The 22,192-nt window shown below is 39.2% G+C and overlaps 1 protein-coding gene across 2 annotated transcripts in view; it reads left to right on the forward strand.

Moving 5' to 3' along the window:
- Positions 1 to 5,166: 5,166 nt before the first annotated feature.
- LOC129750854 (peroxidasin) overlaps positions 5,167 to 22,192 on the forward strand; it is a 596,804-nt gene continuing 579,778 nt past the window's right edge. For both annotated transcript variants that reach the window (XM_055745956.1, XM_055745957.1), the window contains exon 1: positions 5,167 to 6,364. The gene's annotated coding sequence lies outside the window, so the exon portion shown is untranslated. The remainder of the gene's footprint in view (positions 6,365 to 22,192) is intronic.

Raw genomic sequence — 22,192 nt, forward strand, 5'->3', positions numbered from 1 at the left:
AATAGTTTCAGATCATCAGCATATCCTATTTTGGTTCCAATTTCCAAGCTAAGGATCAAGTCGTTGAAAAACAGAACAAACAGTAAAGGTCCCAAATTGCTCCCTTGCGGCACGCCAGATCGGTTAGTAAATGGAAATGATATGCTATCACCAAATTTAATCCTAATACACCGCTCAGTGAGGAATGATTTCAACCAAGAGATCATGTTGTCATGAATACCGAGCTTAGCTAGCTTAGCGAGTAAGATTCCGTGATCAATCGTATCGAATGCCGCTTTGATATCGGTGTATATAGCATCGACCTGTTTTTTTCTTTCCATTTGGTTCAGACAAAACGAAGTGTACTCTAAAAGATTGGTACTCACCGATCTGCCAGGCATAAACCCATGCTGTTCAGCGGCAATATAATGTGAGGAAGCGCGTAAGAGGGCTTGACTTACAACAATTTCAAAAAGCTTGGATCCTGCCGATAAACTCGTAATGCCTCGATATTGCTTCACATTTCGTCGTTCGCCATTTTTGAAGACAGGAAACATGAAGGAATTTTTCCAATAATCCGGGAATTTACGTTGTTGAAATGATCGGTTATAGATGTGGGCTAGCGGCAACGAGAGAGCTTCGATGCATCGACTGTAAATAACAGCCGGAATTCCATCAGGTCCAGGAGCAAAAGAGCTTTTCAGTTTCCTTGCGGCATTTTCGATGAGCCTTTGATCTATCTCGAAGGTGTTGAAATCTATAGAATCCGCCGGGACGTGAAACGTGGCATCAGAGCACTCAGTTTCGGAAGAGGCAGTGTCCAGGAAGACCGCCCGAAAATGTTCAGCAAATAAATTGCAACACGTGTCTGGAGAATCAGCAACAGCATCGTTGTAAAAGACTGAGGTAGGTAGGGAGCTCGATTTTCGTTTCGAATTTACGAAAGTCCAGAAACTTCGAGGGTTCTTACGTAAACCAGATTGTACTCGCAGAACATGGTGTTTGTACAGTAATGCATTGAGTCTGCGGTAGGCTGTGCTTGCTGCTTTAAACTGTTGTTGAGAGTCTACCGTTCGATTTTTCCGAAGTCTTCGTAAACATGCATTTTTTTCGCGTCGAAGTTGTCGCAAACTGGGCGTGCTCCAAGCAGGTGTAACAGGACGTTTAAATCTGGGAACATGCGAATTCAACCAAGAACCAATCAAATTGCAGAAAGTTTCAGTCATAACATCTACTGATGCGTTGCCGAAAACTGCATCCCAGTCAATGCTGTTCAAGTACTGTAAAAGCAGCGAAAAGTCCGTCTTCCGAAAATTTAACGGCCTACTCCTACGATCCGAAGTGTTTGGCGAGGAGTTACTTGCCAACACAGCAGCTGGTAAATCGAATGCGACAGGCGGGTGGTGCAAATCTACAGGTACCAGAATGTCAGGGGCATTTCTTATTTCAATTTGTTCGTCACTCAGGCCAAAAAACAAATCAAGTGTCCGTCCGAGATGATTCCTGATAGAGTTGAGTTGGATCAGATTTAACGAATCAGTTCCATCGATCAAGGATGCGGCGGCGGCGCTTAAGGCGGCAACATTCATTAGTTTAGCACCTGTTTCGCTTTCAGTCCACATCAAACGAGGTTGGTTATAATCGCCACATATCAAAACTGACTCATCAGCAGTAGCACGGTTACACAGTTCACGTATAGTGGCCACGTGGGACTCGATAATGTGAACACAATTACTTTTGTCAGGTGGCACGTAAACAGCACAGAAGAGTATGTTTTTTCCATTAATGGAAGCAGCAACACAGACTTGTTCCAGGTCAATCCCACATTCCGTGGTCACAAAGCTGCTTGGATGGCATTGTTTAATGGCAATCAAAACACCGCCAAAGCATTTTTTTGTACTGTTACGCGAGCTGCGGTCGCAACGGAAAACCGAGTAACCATTACCGAAAAGTTGGGCCGAGTTGAATGAGTCAGTCAAACCAGTTTCTGTCAGAATAATGACATCGTAGCTGCACTCGATGGTCGCAAGGTAAAAGTCTTCTGACTTGGTGCGTAAGCCACGGACGTTCTGATAATAACACCAAGCTGTTTCATTCGTGCGGGCTGATGAAATCCTTTCCAACACCCCCGACACGGGCCTACAAGTTAAAGATGCATGACTGGGTGAAATATTGAAATCAGACGGATACTTGCCACAGTATGGCAATTGGAAGTCTCCCCCTGAACCACCTGACTGATACACGGGACGACTTGAAGCAGGAACGATCGGTCGTTGGTGGTCAGAGAAAAGAACTTCCGAATTGCTTTGAGAGGTGCGTCCCGAGGTCCTAGTGAAATTCCCAGGAGTTGTGTCGACATCAAGATAAGTTATGCTAAACTACGGGCAGCATACGACGTATACGATGCGGTGCTAGAAGGCAGAGGTGCGTGACTCGGAGAAAAGCGTAAAACTGGAAAATACTTGCCGTGGCACGGCAATTGGAAGCCTCTCCCTAAAATACATATCAGTTCTAGATTTTTAAAAAATATCTTTATTACAGAGCCAGTCAGTCAGTCAGTCAGTCAGTCAGTCAGTCAGTCAGTCAGTCAGTCAGTCAGTCAGTCAGTCAGTCAGTCAGTCAGTCAGTCAGTCAGTCAGTCAGTCAGTCAGTCAGTCAGTCAGTCAGTCAGTCAGTCAGTCAGTCAGTCAGTCAGTCAGTCAGTCAGTCAGTCAGTCAGTCAGTCAGTCAGTCAGTCAGTCAGTCAGTCAGTCAGTCAGTCAGTCAGTCAGTCAGTCAGTCAGTCAGTCAGTCAGTCAGTCAGTCAGTCAGTCAGTCAGTCAGTCAGTCAGTCAGTCAGTCAGTCAGTCAGTCAGTCAGTCAGTCAGTCAGTCAGTCAGTCAGTCAGTCAGTCAGTCAGTCAGTCAGTCAGTCAGTCAGTCAGTCAGTCAGTCAGTCAGTCAGTCAGTCAGTCAGTCAGTCAGTCAGTCAGTCAGTCAGTCAGTCAGTCAGTCAGTCAGTCAGTCAGTCAGTCAGTCAGTCAGTCAGTCAGTCAGTCAGTCAGTCAGTCAGTCAGTCAGTCAGTCAGTCAGTCAGTCAGTCAGTCAGTCAGTCAGTCAGTCAGTCAGTCAGTCAGTCAGTCAGTCAGTCAGTCAGTCAGTCAGTCAGTCAGTCAGTCAGTCAGTCAGTCAGTCAGTCAGTCAGTCAGTCAGTCAGTCAGTCAGTCAGTCAGTCAGTCAGTCAGTCAGTCAGTCAGTCAGTCAGTCAGTCAGTCAGTCAGTCAGTCAGTCAGTCAGTCAGTCAGTCAGTCAGTCAGTCAGTCAGTCAGTCAGTCAGTCAGTCAGTCAGTCAGTCAGTCAGTCAGTCAGTCAGTCAGTCAGTCAGTCAGTCAGTCAGTCAGTCAGTCAGTCAGTCAGTCAGTCAGTCAGTCAGTCAGTCAGTCAGTCAGTCAGTCAGTCAGTCAGTCAGTCAGTCAGTCAGTCAGTCAGTCAGTCAGTCAGTCAGTCAGTCAGTCAGTCAGTCAGTCAGTCAGTCAGTCAGTCAGTCAGTCAGTCAGTCAGTCAGTCAGTCAGTCAGTCAGTCAGTCAGTCAGTCAGTCAGTCAGTCAGTCAGTCAGTCAGTCAGTCAGTCAGTCAGTCAGTCAGTCAGTCAGTCAGTCAGTCAGTCAGTCAGTCAGTCAGTCAGTCAGTCAGTCAGTCAGTCAGTCAGTCAGTCAGTCAGTCAGTCAGTCAGTCAGTCAGTCAGTCAGTCAGTCAGTCAGTCAGTCAGTCAGTCAGTCAGTCAGTCAGTCAGTCAGTCAGTCAGTCAGTCAGTCAGTCAGTCAGTCAGTCAGTCAGTCAGTCAGTCAGTCAGTCAGTCAGTCAGTCAGTCAGTCAGTCAGTCAGTCAGTCAGTCAGTCAGTCAGTCAGTCAGTCAGTCAGTCAGTCAGTCAGTCAGTCAGTCAGTCAGTCAGTCAGTCAGTCAGTCAGTCAGTCAGTCAGTCAGTCAGTCAGTCAGTCAGTCAGTCAGTCAGTCAGTCAGTCAGTCAGTCAGTCAGTCAGTCAGTCAGTCAGTCAGTCAGTCAGTCAGTCAGTCAGTCAGTCAGTCAGTCAGTCAGTCAGTCAGTCAGTCAGTCAGTCAGTCAGTCAGTCAGTCAGTCAGTCAGTCAGTCAGTCAGTCAGTCAGTCAGTCAGTCAGTCAGTCAGTCAGTCAGTCAGTCAGTCAGTCAGTCAGTCAGTCAGTCAGTCAGTCAGTCAGTCAGTCAGTCAGTCAGTCAGTCAGTCAGTCAGTCAGTCAGTCAGTCAGTCAGTCAGTCAGTCAGTCAGTCAGTCAGTCAGTCAGTCAGTCAGTCAGTCAGTCAGTCAGTCAGTCAGTCAGTCAGTCAGTCAGTCAGTCAGTCAGTCAGTCAGTCAGTCAGTCAGTCAGTCAGTCAGTCAGTCAGTCAGTCAGTCAGTCAGTCAGTCAGTCAGTCAGTCAGTCAGTCAGTCAGTCAGTCAGTCAGTCAGTCAGTCAGTCAGTCAGTCAGTCAGTCAGTCAGTCAGTCAGTCAGTCAGTCAGTCAGTCAGTCAGTCAGTCAGTCAGTCAGTCAGTCAGTCAGTCAGTCAGTCAGTCAGTCAGTCAGTCAGTCAGTCAGTCAGTCAGTCAGTCAGTCAGTCAGTCAGTCAGTCAGTCAGTCAGTCAGTCAGTCAGTCAGTCAGTCAGTCAGTCAGTCAGTCAGTCAGTCAGTCAGTCAGTCAGTCAGTCAGTCAGTCAGTCAGTCAGTCACAGTACAGAAAATCGTTTCTGTAATTTAAAAACCACTTGAGAACAATAATCGTCAAGCCCTAATCCAGCAGCATCCGATGAATGTCTGCAGCTTCCACTGAAGCCCATCCTTCCCCCATACTCTGTCACGGTTTCCGAGTGCATATTTCGTGCGTGAGCGTGAAACAGCACTGTTCCCGTTATCGCGTTTCGCTCTGAGAGTTTGCTTCCCCCACCAAGAAGAGGAAGAAGATGCCGGCTGGCCGTTTCGAAAACATTTCACCAGACGAATATTTTATCGGCGGCGTGATACAGCGGTCATGTTGCTATGCTACCACAGAACTCTTCTCATCTCATCTCATGCGGGTTTCGGCCAGCCGCTCCCGGAATCTGGCTGGAGACTGGAGCAACCAGATGATGTGAAGTTGGCAATTGGCAACATCCAGCCAGAAGTCAGTCATTCAGTCAGTCAGTCGTTCGTAGACCGGCGCCGGAGTTGGACGCGTTTTCCCGAAAATTTTCCCGGATAGTTTCTCGGATAACAGTCTGTCTGTGAGTAGTTGGTAGGTCTTGGAGATTGATTTTTTTGTGTGGTTAGTTGAAGGTGTCCACCCTCAAGGAATTATCGCCTGTGGTGGGGTTTCCTGACTCGGTTGGTGTTATTTTCTCATTCAGGGGACACGGTGAAATTTCGTATTGGGGAGGGGCCTACCCACCCCCAGCTAATCAACGAAATTGTGGCCATTCAAAGACGTCGTTGGAACTGTTTGAGTTCGGCAGGTGTAGACATCCGGCTCTCCTTCTTCGTCAGTGCAGAGTAGCTTCATCCTGCAGGATCATATGAAGTAATGTGATTGTGTTGAGGGTCTAGCGGCTAGCAGGAATGAATCATGTTTAATGTACGCTTCTGGGCAAGGAATCCAATAACCCTAGCATAATATATGTTACTTGGGGCTCAGTAAATTAATTGAGAGTGATTTACGCGCTTGTAGGCGTTGTTGTGCGTTGTGATTAATTATTCTAAGTGGCGTTACAGGCGATTTGGCTCAAGAGCAAGTCTCGTCTCGTTGTTTCAAGTACACATCAGTTCTAGATTGGGGTCAGATCTGTGATTTCGCGGCACTCAAGTCATCAAGCTTAGAAACTATACATATTCCCAGAAGTGATAAGAAACGAAATAAAGTTTCACGCGACTCGATACCGGAAGTAGACGGCCGAGTGAGCCGACTGTGTCTCGAAGAGAAGAAAACCACGGTGATACCGTGTTGCGCTAAAGTGTGTGTGCGTGTCTAGTGCAGATTGTAGTCCCATCTGGCAGTGAGCAGCCATCCTGCTGCAGAATTCGAAAATCTGATGTAGAAAAGGCTCCCCAGCAAATGAGAGACAATGAAATCCTAAACGAGAAAAATCTGTACCTATCCACACAAAATGAGCCCGTAAAAGTGAATGCCCCAGGCAGGAAGATAAATACAAACAAAAACAACAACGACGAAACATAAAACAAAACAACATCCGGCTTCCGAGTTCGTTTCTGGATTTTGGGTGATTCTTGGAGATTCGTTTTTTTTGTCGAGCCGTGCCGTCTGTGTCGTCTTAGTTTGTGGCAAGTGTCTTCACGATTTGTGTGAATGAAACAATAGGAAGGATAAACTGATGTTGTGCCGTCACGACAACTGGTGAAAAGGTTAGTATTCTTCTGGTGACAGAGAATAAACGCTAGGAATTGGATCTAAATTAGATTGGTTTCTTTTGTTTTTTATGAATTAGCCTTAGCCATGGCCATGGTTTGCAGTGCTAACATACATTAATGTCATAATGATTTTTGATTGGATGCTTCATATTGAATTTGAAATTAAAGAGATTTTTTTCGATTTATGTCGTTGGAACATTTTTGTGCATTCGCGTTTTTTTTTATATCAACGATGCAGTTGGCGGCCAGTTATTGAATTATTTATCCGATACGATTGTGTTCTACTCAGGATTGAAAATATTCATTCATTCATGGCTAATTTTTCTGGATCACTATCCCATGGAAAAAACATCAGTCATGACAGAAATATTCCAATAACGTGAATGTAAATACCGTGGTTGTTCGTTCACGTGATGTAAATGAAATTCACATATGAGAAGAGTGTTCGAAAATAAATGTAAAGCAGTCTAGTTTACAAATTCAAATCAATATTTAAGAATCGCCAGAAATCGATTGCGAATTGATATTTCGAATAAAACCAGAATTTAAAGCTTCGGACATTAGAATTGGTGCACAGAAATAGACTATATAAAATATATCACAAGATTTGAAAAGTAATCTGAGCCCAATTGAAAAATTCCTTTCATACCGAAAAACAGCTGAAACACTACACATAAAACTCAAAAAAGGAAGAACAGTAAACATCAAGCAAGATTCAATTGAAATTTCTAAAATATATAGCTCTATTATTAAAAAACTAAGAGAGACGCCACAATTCACAACTAAAACGACGGATTCAAAAACTTGTCATCAATAGTTAAACCCAAATATCTATAATAATTTGCTTGTTCAATCACCGTTGAGTTGACAACAAGATCTGGAATCACCTGTGTTGTGTTGGAACGTGGTCCTTTAATCAGGGTATAATTGGTCTTAGATAGGTTTAACGAAAGTAGATTTTCGGCGAAATATTCCTCCAATGTTCTTAGATCAGTTTTCATACTGTTGATCACATATTCTGGATTTTCACCAACATACAACATGGAGGTATCATCCGCAAAAAGGCGAGATTTCCCACAAAGTCGGAGATTGGGCAGGTCATTGATGTAAATCAGAAATAACAGTGGTCCCAAGTTGCTACCTTGTGGAACACCGACTGATAGCGGACAAAGTTTGCTGGTGACCCCCTTGGCTATTACATATTGAGTGCGATCTGTAAAGTAGCTCTCAAATAACTTGTTTGATGTTCCTCTGATGCCATATATATCCAGTTTTCTTAATAGGATTGTATGATCAATTGTACCGAAAACTTTTTTGAGATCCAGATACAGTATTCCTACAGATTTTTTCCCATCCATAGCATTTGTTATTTCCTCAACCAGTTCACAGGCGGCGGTGAGCGTGCTAGATCCACTTCGAAACTCATATTGATGGTTATATATGACGCGATGCTGGTTTAGAAAGTACAACGATCTGGAAGCCATCATTTGTTCAATAACTTTGCTTAAAACAGATAACACTGATATAGGTCTATAGATATTCACTTCCGATCTGCTTCCTTCCTTAGCAGTCTTTAGGTATCTTTAGGATCTCGGACGGAACAACCTTAGCAGTCTTTAGGTACGCAGGATAGCTGCCTGTTTCGATAGCTTCGTTGAACACATCTTTTATGACACTTGCGAAGAGTCTGTGATGTCTTTTCAAAAAGATGGCAGTCATTCCATCTGGTCCTGGACTTTTATTAGACTCCAGGTCCTTGATTTTTAAAATAACCTCATTTTCGTCCGAAGGTCGCAAGAAGAGTGAAGAGTTATTCGGGGTTAAGGTTAGGAATCGATTTATATCCCGCTGACTGTTGATTGTGGAGGCTAGCTGGAGCCCTATCGTGCTGAAGTATTGATTAAAAATATTAGGTACATTTTTGCTTTCAATTACTAGGCCGTTTTGTATCAGATTAAGCTGTTCTCTCGTATGCTCTTTGCTTCCGGTGATTAAGTTGAGATTTTTCCAAATGTGTCGTTGATTTGATGTGTTGAAAAGGGATTGATAGTACACGTTTTTTTGCGCGTGTTTTTTCACGCACCACTTGCGCTGAGACTTGTTTCAGGTGGGATTTTAATTCGGTGTCGGTAGGCCTTCGTTTGCTTCTTGCTAAAAGATTGTGCTTGACTTTTATAAGTTTCCACAAATCAAAAGACATCCAGGGGCAAGTTGATTTGACTTTAGCAGTAACCTTCACGGTTTTTGAATTTGTTTCTTATACATTATTCAATAAAGGAATTATATTTTGATGAAGATGATGAAAGATCATCTAAAAAAGTTTAAATCTGCAGTATTTCAAGATGGGCTAACGGAAACAAGTAGAAATCTATCATGACTTTTTTCGCAGAAGTTGAAAGTACCGTCAAACGGGGCATCATGCAACAGCGGGGTTCGATGCAACATTTATATAACACTACATTGAATCAATTTTTAATTTAATGTATTGTAATAAAGTTATCTTTAAATGATAACAAAATGATGATGACATAATTTCTCGCATCTTAAGCTAGTTGTCTTAAGTTTTTCATTTTTATGTAAAATTTGAAAAATCGAGCAATAAATGTACAAATTTTAACATTTTTTGATGCCGAAAAAAACTTTACCCAGTATGACGGATCGGCTTGATAAAATTACCTACAAACTTTTTACAGGTTTCCTCATGTTATACCAACATTGTTGGTGTAAAAATATTTTTCGAACAATCACCCAATTTTTTTAAATGAATATTTTTAAAATTCAGTTAGGTGTCTGGGGTTAAATGCAACAAAATGCAAATCAAAGAAATACCTTGTAAATCTCGTTTCCATGTGTTGGAATATGAATGTTTTGCATCACGCGTTTGTAAACATTTAAATTTCATTCATCCAAACATTTATTTTTATGATTTCAGCTTGTAGAATTTTTCGTAGTATTATTTAGCCCCTAAATGTATGCAGCATCCTTATTTTCAGAAAAAATGTGAAAATTTGTTTTTACAGACCCGAAAACTACTGCAATTGGTATTGTCATGCGTAATGGTCTTTAAGGCATCGCAAATATATTAAAAACTATGAATTTTCGTACGTGTTCATAAGATTTTTCATTAAAAACAAAGTTTGTTGCAAGTTACCCCATTTTCTAAGGAGGGTGAAAATCGCATGTTTTTAGAAAATTAAAAATAACTGAAGAAACCAATAATTTTTTTAACTACGCCAATTTGATGCCCCAGCATCCTTAAAACTTTTGATGCATAAAGGATACGATTACCTGTGGACATAAGTTTTTTAGAAGCCATTGAAGTTGAAAATTGTTGCATGTTGCCCCAGTTGACGGTACTTGCATTTACATTTATTATCACATTTCATCTGACTGAGTAGTCTACATGAAAGATTAATTCTAAGTTTAACGGGAACATTACAAATATAATTCACTAAAATGTATAATTTTCTATCGAGACAATCAGATTTCTAAGTTGTGGCGAATTTCTTATTCTAGATCTAAAACAGTTAGGGAACATCCATAAATGACGTAGCATTTGAGGGGGAGGGGGGGAGTTTGACTTTATGTGACGATGTGTAACGAGAGGGGGGTAGGGGTTCAAGTAAAGCTACGTAGCTTTAATGAAATATCGAAAAAAAAATCAAAATTGAGCAAAATTATGCCTAATTCAATCTAGTCTGAACCAGCGGTGTGTAAACTCGCTTCGGAAAGAATCATTCGGCTGATTTTTTCCGAGTTTAACTTGTTGTGTGCAGATTGATTTTATCTTCGTTCCAATCATGACGTGATTGCACACAAAACGAATCGAACAGTTCCGATTTGATGTTTTCCATGCCTCGCAGGAATAAAATCACACCAACGAAACAACAGAACGAAGCTTACCGTACACGAATGCTCACGAGCGATCGTTGCCCGACGGACCGAGTTAACATTCCTCGCACCCTTCTCTCGCTCGTTTCCCGTTCCCTTGTATCCATCACTTTTAGCCACGCCCCCATGCGTTGTCCGATTGATGTGTTGGGCTGCCGAACGAAAACGATTTTTTCTTTAATTCGCAGAACTGTTCGTTTGCTTCGCTGATGTTTCCCCCGATTGCTGTTTACTCCTGCCGAGTTTACCCGAAGCTTAATTCCTGATGCTTTCCGAGTTGAACTTTAGATAGCATCATTGCAGATTGAGTTTAACGCAATAAAATCGTTCTGCAAAGAAGGGCAAAGTGCGAGTATGTAGACTCGCGATTTTAACATCTCTGGTCTGAACATGTAGCTTTTGGCTCCTACTGCCCGACTGTTTTCAAACATATCAAGGAGCGTACATGCAAGAAATGCAATTTATATTTTGCTTCAAATGTTCTCCAAAAGGAGCATAGCAAAATTCACAAGGCCCCAGTCTCGGATAGAAAGATTCGTCCAAAGCGAATTGTAGGCAAAAGAGGACACGAAGTGCTGGCCATCACTCCGGAGGACGATAGAGAGTGAGTGGAGGCAGCTGACATCGCAGATGCAATTATTCCAGCCGAACAGACGATGGAGGAAAGCTGCCCAACGATGTCATTGGAATCCCGAATGGAGATAATTTGGACCGACGTAACTGATTGAATACTTAAATACAATGTTCCGAAAATCAATCAAACTCAGGATGCGTTTCCTGTTGGATACATTCTGATTGTATAATGGGATAGCGCCTCTCGCAACTGCTTCGCCCGACTGGTATGCAATCTCGATCAGCGCTCTACTCAGCAATGCCAACCGAGTCCCATCATTCAGAATCATCGGGTTTGCAAACATCGCATATCGGAGATGAGTGAGATACCAACTGATCCATTCTGAATGTCACTCACTCAGTATCCGCCTGGCTGATTAGAAATTGAAAAGACGGCGGAAGTGACCATCTCCCCATCACAAACACATCTACAGTTTGATTTTATTCTTACTGTAGTAAAAAAAGCTGTAAAATCAAATAAATTTATTAATTGGTTATGTTTCAAATCAAACAACATTTGCTGAACCATTCACTCCTGATCCTAGCCCAACATGGTTCGCCGTATGCATCGCTCAATGGTGAGATTCCAATTTGATGATAGTGCTGCACTGTTTTGACAGCAAACATCGTTCGAGGTTATCTGTATTTTAGCGATGAATAGAACGATTGATGATCGGATAAGTCCAGTAGCAATCAATAACAAAACCCGATCGCTGGACGTTCAGTTGCGAAGTGCAATCAGGAACATTCATTGAAAATGAGTGATTTTCGGAACACTGCTTAAATACTAGCTATCCTGTTTGTTGAAAGGTAGCTTGATTTTTTTTGACTGATTGATATGCTTTTTAAAACTTCCATTTATAACTTCTTTCCCTGTTTTGTTATTTTTTGTATTATTCTTGCAAAATGTTGATAATAAAAGTAAAAATTAAAAAAACAATTTTTTAAATTGGAGGGGGGGGGGGTTAATTAAAGCTACGTTATTATCTAGGGGGGGTCTATGACTTTGTGACGAAATGCTACGAGGGGGGAGGGGGGATATAAAAACTCGTAAAAAAAGCTACGTCATTTATGGATGTTCCCTTAGTTGTAATGTCAAATTCGTAAAGTTCAAAAAAACCAGTTGAAGATCCGACTCATGCTTCTTATTGGTTCATGTTGTCCGTAATTAGTTCGTCGGAATTCGATTTGAAGGAAATCTCGTTGCCTTAATGTTCTTGCCGGAACATTGATATTAAAGGAGCTGAGTAATTCCGGGCAGTCGATATTGCCTGTGAAGATCTTGTTTACAAGTAAAGCTCGTGCTGTGACGTGCTTGCGATCTCGAAGAAAGTTGATGATTGATTCAAAACCATTATTTTAAAAATTTTAAGTTTTTGTCAATAAACGCAGAAATTTTCAAAATGATATTTACCTATTTTTAAAAATATTTCAAAAATAAAATCTGTTAGAAAAAAACTCATTGCATATTTGGATTCAGGGCACCCAACTTAATCATAATAAGTTCCTTAAATTATTTGCACCTTGGACCAATGTGAATTGTGGGGCCTTGTGTAATTTATCAATACCCTTTTGAATGTGAAGTTGAACATTGAGAAGAACAAGAAAGAAAATAATTGAGGCTAAAATTAGTTTCTTGAAAAATATTTCATACAGTGAGCGAAACAAGAATAGTACCACTATGTGTTTTGCTTGTTAAAATATGAATGATTGTAAATCACCAAAATTTTCTTCTACAATTTGTTTTGAATTGTTAAAGGGATAAATCAAGCATAAGTTTATTTTTTTTTTTGGCGTTCTTTGGGGGTTCTCAATTGGCGTTGAGAACCAAAAATAAGGTTAATAAGGAAAAGGGTGCGAAATAAGAATAGGACATCAGTAATCAACATCAACATAGTAATCAATTTTGAGACTTAATTTGGTTTTAACTGCAAGATAGTGCTGCCACCTACGACTTGAAACTGGAAAAAGTGTGGTTTACTGATAAAAAATCAAAGTTTTTAAATTCCAACCTATTTTTTCTGATTGAAAATAAATCCAGAATGTTTGTTTTATTATTTCACGTCATTTTCATGAAGAAAGTAAGCAGTTTGGTAAAGAATAACCGCTAAAATATCAAAGTCCTTAGTTCTAGAAGAGTATCTCTTAAAGAGGGTTTCTTTTAAAACCTTTGAAAACCTTTGAAATTCTAGAAAACTCCTTAAAATGCAGTTATCTATTCAAATAATTCGTAGAAGCATAATTATTCACTTTTACACAGTAAATTTTTAGAAATAATCTTGTTTTTTTTAAAAACACAAGTGGTAAATACTATTCTTATTTTGCACCGTTCATTCATATTTTGGTGCTCAACGCCAATTACTACTGTGGCTTGAAAAGCACTGTCAACCAAGAAATTTACGTGAAAGAGTGTTTGAATAAACGTCTGCTGCCTTTCCTGAAGAAACACGGTTGTTCCGTACTGTTTTGGCCGGATTTGGCATCTTGCCATTACGGTAAAAAGGCCATGGAGTGGTACGCCGCCAACAACGTGCAGGTGGTTCCCAAGGACAAGAACCCTTCCAACACGCCAGAGTTCCGCCCAATTGAGAAATACTGGGCTATTGTCAAGCGGAACCTAAAGAAGACCAAAAAAACTGCTAAGGACGAGCAGCAGTTCAAGGCAAACTGGCTTTCTGCGGCGAAGATGGTGGACAAGGTGACTGTACAAAATCTGATGGCAGGGGTTAAGCGTAAGGCCCGGCAATTCGGATTTGGAAAAGCGGAAGCCTAACTGAATATTTTTCCTGAATTTTATACTAATTAAACTTGAAAAAGAAATTTAATTTGATTTTTTAAATAAACGATTTCACCGATTTACACGCGTTTTCCCTTGACCAAATTTTGACCGTATCACCCTTTACTAGGTTTTTGATTTTTTTGCTAATTTTATTGACTTTTGTGAGTATTGCTTCCAACTGGTTGATGTATAAAATTATTATTCGATGCATGAGTTTTGAAGTTAAAATAGTTGGTTTCAAATTCAGAACTTAAATATTTAGTTAATTTTCTCTTTAAAGATCCATTCTTAAGATTGAGGTTTTGTGGGTCAATATTTGAGTTTCTATACAAAAGGTTTATAGAACTAAAATTCTTAACTAGCAAAGAAAATAAGTTTCAATTCGTGTAGGTCATATTATTCATATTAGTGTTAAATGAAATGTCATAAGAACATCACTAAGCATCAGCCGATAATAAGATTTGATCATCTCGATAATGTTATGATCCATTGGCTGACATAATGCTTTGGTATTTGGAGGCAACGAAGATGCTGCATTTGAGCCACCGAAACGGTTCAAATTGTCAATTGTGAAAATTGTCAATCAACGACCCAGTTATGGGAGAAAATATCATTTAGAGAGAGTATATTGTTCAAAATACTTCTCAATCTACTTGGATGAAACTCTTTCTTGGAGTCGTCACACAGAATAACTAAAACACCTAGTGCGAACTTTGTTTATATATTTATTTTTTTATATTGCTGCGTAAGTCAAAATATTTGACATTTTTTTATGGACAACGTATTCCAAATATGCATAACGAATTAGTTATTTAGTTATACTCAGTGTTTTTGTCGCTTTGTTTGTCGAATTATGGTAGGTAATGGTAGTGGTTTTTGACTCACTTTTCGCAGGCAGGTGTAAGCTTATTCCGTATTTTTGCATCCCCCAAAGAGGGTTGAAACTTCGCGGACAGCATAGCGCGGATTTGGTTTTTTATTATTCGCAGCTGTAGGCTTAGCTGGTGTCTGTCTCATGGTCGAAAGCATCCGACGAACTGTTTTTGGGGGAGGCCACAAAACGGTTTGCCTAGTGGCCACTACACTCAGTATCCGGCATCCGGTTTTGTCTGCAATTTTTTCTTTCGTTATCTTCCCTCTTCTCTCTGTTGGTGGCTGATGTCCTATCAGTACAAAACTCTGAAGTGGAAAAGGAAGATAAAAGCGGCGCGCGAGATCCTTTGGGTCGTCCTAGCACTATAGCTATAGCCCGTGTAATCTCTCTCGAGTGTATAAATGTTTGAGGATTTGTTGAATTTATAATCATGTCCGGGCGGGAATCAGCATCATCAAAGGCAAACATTGCCTGCTGCTGGCCTTACAAAGTGGCAGAAAGACAACGCCTTGCGACGCCAACGACGACGACGACGACGACGATGGTTTCGATGGAGGGATTTTGGTGCGGTAAGCTTTTCCTTTTTCCTTGTTTTTTTTTTTTTTTGTTTTCATCCCGTTGTCCTCGTTGTTTGGGGTTGTGGGTGGCCCTGAGCCAGGTCAGTTTTACGGAACGGCACCGAGATACTTCTGGGCAATATTTTAGCAATTGTTCATTATTAATCCTTGGCTTGTTGCTGCAGATGGTATCAGCAAATCTGTGAAATATTGTTGGGTAGTTTTTTTCGTCATTTTCATTAAGTTGCAGTGTTTAGAGGTTTGTTATTCGTTTTTTTAGGAAGATTCACTAGTACCTTCTTTTATTAGCAGTAGAGATCCTTAGCTTACGGATTCTCAATGCTTGAAATTTTCAGCAAAGTTAAAAAATAATGTAACTTGTACATGTTTAGTTTAATAGAATAGAAGCCAAATGAAAGATGGAGAATGCCCCAAACTGTACTAGCTTAACTTTCAAGGTCCCACGAAATTGATATTTTGTTCTGATCAGATCTAGTATTGTGTTAACGCGAAGACTGTGATTCAGTGATAAAAAGAAGGAAAATCTTCCAGACCCGTAAAAAGTACATTCAAATTTAAATTTTGGGTTATTTCGAAGACTAGGCTTCTGGAATAACAAGTCTTCTCAAGTGCACTGTATGTACTAAAGAAATATGGAGACAATAGTGTGTAAAATTTGTTATCTATGTGTAGAGGTGAGATGAAGAATGTACAAAATAAAAAATAAAAGTCATGTTAATAGATAAAACAAATATGTGGCAACACTGGAAAAGAAGCTAACAAGTGTAAACAAAAACACTAGCCGGTCATTGAGCTATTCTTGTGAGCGACTGACAGGTCTGAGTGAACCTCTGATTTAAAGATGCATGAGAGTCGTGAAATCACGATACTATGTTTTGGGAGCTATCTCAAAAATAACTTGACAGATTGTCATCAAGTTTGCATTAGTTATTATTACATTACTAACTACCTTTGCTAAAAATTTCATTAGATTACATTTTCGAGCACAGGCCTTAAATAAGAAAAATAGATAATAACTAATAATAAAAAGTAGGTAGGTTAAATGCTTTTGAATGCCTTTTTGAAGTTTTCCGTTTGTTTGTTTATGTGTTTGTCTTCAGACCTAGATAGATGTAATTTGGCATGGGTGCTTATCAGACCAGAAATAATGAAAAATGTTCTTAGATTTTCGGATGGCTTCTTTTCAAGGGGGTCGTCCATACAACACAAATACTGTTTAAGCCAGGGGTGAGCAACCCGTGGCCCGCGGGCCGCATGCGGCCCTCGAGACATGTTTGTGCGGCCCGCGAAGCTTATGTCAAATTAAAGTTATTTCACATGTTTTTTCTACGATAGTTTGTTAATTATCATAAAATAGTAGTTCCTACTAAACAAAAAAATTATACATCAGTAACATGATATGAACTTCGCTTGTTTGCAGTGCATTTGTCCCATAATCATCCAGATTGTTGACTTTTTTTGGTACGATTAAAGCTTTTTATTGAGTTGGCAAGTCTGTTGTCTCCTGAGCCGATGTCCGCGAGTTCGAGCCCAAGAGTAAACATCGAACACAGTTGTACCGGATAAGTTTTTCAATAACGATCCGCCAACTGTAACGTTGATAAAGTCGCGAATGCCACAAAGATGGTAAAACGACTATAATCGAAACAAAAAAAAAATTGAGTTCTGTTTATTTATTGGAAAAACGTAATAGGAGTTAGTTAAGTCTTTATTTTTCGTTTCAGGCAAAGTTGAAATTGTATGATGAAGTGAAATATTCTTGTTCTTGATTAATGACAGGAATAAGGAAAGTCTCATAATAAAACTAGGCTAACGATTAGAGATTTCTTAAAGACAGAACTCAGCGAAATTCTGATTTCTCGACAAAAATCATATCTGTTATTCTGTGATTCAAAGAAAAAGTTGGTAACGATTTAACAGCGGAACAGCATTTTAATGCCTATATTTCAACTGATTTTGTTAAGAGTTTGGCGTCCTTAATTCAAAACATTTCAGAGATTTTGTCTATCACTTCTAGTTCGGTGATGCGGCGTGTGGAAATTTTAAAATTGATAAGTTTTGGGTAAAATCAATCTTTCACGTCTCAGTGGCCGACTAATAAGCGTGGTGACTGGTGGTAATGGCATGGACCACCTGAGGCATGGGTTCGATTCCCATCCGGTACAGAGTATTAAATGTTAATCGTAAGTTGTCCATCATGTTTATTCAACCTGTAAGCCTAACTCGGCTAAGATTGTGTCTGTCTTTTCATAACTGATAAGATTAACCAATAAACCTACATAAAATGAAAAGCTGGGTTTCAATCTGTTTTTACTACTCTTCATTCAATCGTGGATCAAAATATTGCCAAAATATTCTTGTATCAGAGAAACAACGCTTTCAAAAAATTGAATTCTACAATTTATAGAAATTCCAAAAAATAGCATTACAACTGCTTCTGACATCATTGAAGAAAGTTATTGAATATTGGATACCAAAGTTTTTAATTCATTCGGCGATTTGGTTGTAGACTGCGAAAGATTCAATTTAGTATTTTTCCTTAATTTTTTTTTGAATTCCCTTTATTGCCGGTTCGGAAAAAAGAAAATTTCCATTACTTTTATCCTGAGAGTTCAAAATAACTAGCGCTCTTTGATCATTGAGTTAATAAGTATTTGTACTTTACAGTTTTTTGAAAAAAGTTATTAAATTGAATAACTTATTTTGTTACCTATTTTTAATAGTCATCTCGAAAACTAAAGCTGACAAAAAAAAACTAGTTGAATATTTGGATTCAGCGCCCCTGAAAAAGTCAAAATCAGTTCTGAGATTCCTGGTACCTCGGAAAAATGTGAATTTTGGTGTCTTGTGATCAGAGGTGTCGAAATTAAACTAATAGAATTTATGAAATTTGTTTAAATTTTCTAGAATCGAAAATGTAAACTGCAACATTGACAAATATGTTTAAAATCCGTGAAATTATAATCTTTTCATGATTTTGAAACCTTTCACAACATCTCAATGCAATGATGTCATACGCAGCTTCAAATTTAAAAAAAAATCTCCGTTTAAAGAAAAAAATGAGGCTTCATGGTCAAATTTTTGAATAAATTGTGAAAAAACTTTTCGAAAATGGGTACAAAAAAAATCTCTATGGTTAAGCTCCATTGAACTCTTAATGGGAAGTGATGATGAAAAATTCGATCGCATTGCTTCGAATGAAAAGGGTTTTTCTCAAAAACTGGTTCAAATCTTTCCACGAACCACAGAAAGACTTTCAATTTTTTTTAGTTTTTGATAAATAAAAAGCAAGCAAACGATGTTTCCTGTGTTCCAAATTAATTAAAACATTTCAGATATTGAAAAATGATCATGATTTAGTGATGAACCTATTCAATTTAATCACCTTTAATTAAGAATAATGTTTATGCAAGTACACGAACTCGTTTCTTTTTTTCCATTTTCAGTATTTTGTTGTCAAAAATTTGTCGTTATAAAAAGTTACGTAAAGCTCTGCCTCCTACTATTACCTAAATTTTGTTTTCATGCGGCCCGCCGAAAGAATTTTAAATTATAAGCGGCCCGTTGCTTCAAAAGGTTGCTCACCCCTGGTTTAAGCGATATATATCCGTTATTATATGTTGTATTGAGATGAAAATTTGCGCAAGAGGGTTTTGATGAACGGACAATTGATTTCAGGTATCAAATTTTGTGTCAGGAGTCGGCAGAAGGGGTCGTCCATACAACACACTTACTGTTTTAGTGGTATTGACATTATGGCACAGAGAACAGACGTGCATGCTAGCCCACGAAACTTGTGTAAAATTTCCACCAATCGTTTTGATCTGATTTTTATTTTTTGACTGGGCCACCAGATGTCTCCAAACACACCAAGGAGAACTGTCAAAACCAAACTGAGAAAAAAAAACAAAATTTTGGTCAGTTTTGAAGAGGTCGTATGAACTGTTTGGCATATTTCAAAAAAATTGCTGTTAAAGTTTCGTAACACTTTCAACCGGTTGCATAATTGAAAAATATCTTAAAAGTTGATCGCTATTTCTTCAAGCTGGAAGTTCTAAAATTAGCACAATGGGATGCAAAATTGATACTTGAAAGTACTAACTTTGAGATGTCTCGAATCAGTTCTGATGGGTAAGACTGATCATCAAGAATGTTCCTAATTGGCTGGATATAGCCGATTCGTCCTCTGACAATAACTGCTCAAGAAGTGCAAACATTTATTGTAAAACTGTTAGTTATTTCGCTAGCCTTGGAAGTGCAAAAATAGAGGAAAGAATAAAAGTTTATCACCGGTAATTTTTATACGTTTTTTACTGAATTGACTTTTTTCGGTTAGTGTATTTTTTTTTTAATTTATGTAACGTTTCGGGTTACTCTGGGGGACAACTGATGGTGGGTGAAAAAAAACCCGGAACGTTACGTAAATGTAAAAAAAAAGTGTTTCACTCACCGAAAAAAGTCAATAAGAATAAACCTTACAAAATAAAGGAAGTAAAATTCTGTCCAGTCAAAAACTCTTGTTACATATATCTAGCAATAAATTGAATCCGTCTTAGTTTATATACGATTACGCCTTTTCGAAAATTGGGCACTAGAAAATTTTATATGTGACTTTTGAACGGCGCAATAGATGGCACTGTTTCTAGTTAATTTTCAACGTATTTTTTGGATGTCAGCATTTGAAATTTGACACACTTTTTTGAAGATTTTTTGTTCGAGCTTGTACGTCTGTTTTATGAGGTTCGTTATGGTTCACTGGATTGAAATGAAAATTTACACATGGGGGTTTTTAAGGACGGGCTATCGATTTCAAGTATCAAACTTTGTGTCAGGGGTCGCCGAAAGGGGTCATCCATATTGACTGTTCAATGTTTTCGCGATATTGTCGTTATTATGCATCGGATTGAAATGGAAATTTGCTCTCAGGGGTTTTTAGAGACGGGCAATCCATTTCTGGTATAAAATTTTGGATCCGGGGTGGGCCGAAGGGCCGTTTATATTAACTGTGCACCCGATTGAGATGAAAATTTGCGCATTAGGGTTTTAAGAGACGGACAATTCTTTTTGGTAATGCAATTTTGTGTCAGGGGTCGACCAAAGAGGTCGTCCATATAAACTGTTCACTCTTTTCGCGGTATTGTCGTTATTATACATTGGATTGGCATAACCATTTGCGAAACTAATTTAAAAAAGGGGTAATTGATTTCGGGTTCCAAGTTTTGGGTGAGGGGTTGAAAAATGAGGTCATCCCTATCAACTGTTGACAGTTTTTGCGATATTGTCGTGATTATGCATCAGACTGTGATGAAAATTTGCTCATGAGAGTATTGAGAGAAGGGCTTTCTATTTTCATGTGTCCAATTTTGAATCGAGGATCTGAAAAAGGGGTCGTCCATGTAAAATTTTCAATGTTTTTGCGATGTTGTTGTGAGTATGCATCGGATTGACATGAAATTTTGCGCATAAGAGTTTTTGTGACGAACCATTCATCTCGATTGTCCAGGGATTGTCAGGGTTCGTCCATAAATATTATGTGTTTACTGTTTTAATGATAGTGACTTTGCCAATATATTAGGATTGAGTTGACAATTTGCAAATTAAAGTTTTGAGGGAAGGGCAAAAAATGTTAGGTATCCAGTTTTGGGTCAGGGATCATTCGTTTTAGATGTTCGCTGTTATTGCAATATTGTCATGAATATGCATCAAATTGAGATGAAATTTTGTTTACGAGATTTCTGAAGGCCAGAAAATTGAATTCATGTGTCCAATTTTCAATCGTGGTCGGAATAAAAGTAGTCGTTCATAATTTCGAGTCACAGGTCGGCCAAAAGGATTGTTCATATTAAATGTTTTGCGATATTGATGTATCGAAATTAGAGAAAAAGCACGAGTGAGTTGCAAGGAACGGAACAGTGGTTCCCATAATCAAATTTTGGGTCATTGGACATTAGAAGTGCACGTCCGGGTCAAGAAAAGGAGTCGCCGATATTAACAAATCAATGTTTCTACAATAATAGTTTGATGTTGCATTGCAACCGATCGAGGTTCACTCACAGGTGTCCTATTAGACAGTTAATGAATCTTGAATTTAGAATATTAAGTTGAAGAACAAATAAAAGGGTGATCTTTAATACTGTTGAATGTTTTATGCAATATTGCAGTGAAAATGCATATACTTTATTATTCAAAAGCATACTCATCTTAGCGTATTAATAGTTGAAAGCGAAACGGAGCTCGTACGGGATATAACATTTTAATCAGCACCAGTTTAAACCCCCCCGTTCAAGTTCTCACGGTGTAATGAACTTGTCAACTTTCCTAACATAAAACTAGCAAAGCTTCCTTAAGGTGTTGTCTGAAAACAGCATTAGTGTTCCACAAAAGCTCTCTTTGCGCCAGCAAAACCATATTCAACCGAATTCCGATTACCGGTCACTGAGTTGAAACTAATTAATTAGCTCCAAGGCTCAGAATCCTGTCGGCTGCTCGAAAGAGTTCATAAGGATGGTTCTTCAGCCTTTAACCTGTGCAACAGGAAAAACGAGAAATATTCCTTTAATTCGTTTTATGGCCGCCTTTCCTTTCGACTGCATCCCAAAACAACCCTTCCAGTATAGGTGGAGCCTTTATTCTTTATTCGTTCGTTCTTTTTACATGGCAGTTGGTAGTAGGTAGTTGCCTTCTACTGAAGCTATTTCCAGCAAACGAACCGTAGGCTCCATTTCGAGCCTCCTTTTGCGTTGCTTTTGCTTTGCTTGGGTGGATTTAATTCACACAGAGAAAGAGGAGCGTTTCGGTTGGATTGTGAAAAAACCGCATATCCGCCCCAGTTCATGGGCCGGGCTCTGAAATGCCAGAGCGAAGGGTGAGGAAATGCTACGGATTTTGGAAACGCTGTTTTCCAAACAACTCTACGGGCTTTCGATTTAAGTTATTCGGTATATTGCAGAAGGTTTAATAAAGTGTAGGTTTCACATTCGGGTTTAATTCGTCGAGATTAAAAAAATGCCTTCGGGAAAGTTGAGAAGTGATTTTTTTTTGCAAATTCGCACTAATGTGTCAGTTTTTTTAGAACTAACTTTGGATTA

This window comes from Uranotaenia lowii, chromosome 3 (genome assembly GCF_029784155.1).
Source record: "Uranotaenia lowii strain MFRU-FL chromosome 3, ASM2978415v1, whole genome shotgun sequence".
Lineage (NCBI taxonomy): Eukaryota > Metazoa > Arthropoda > Insecta > Diptera > Culicidae > Uranotaenia > Uranotaenia lowii.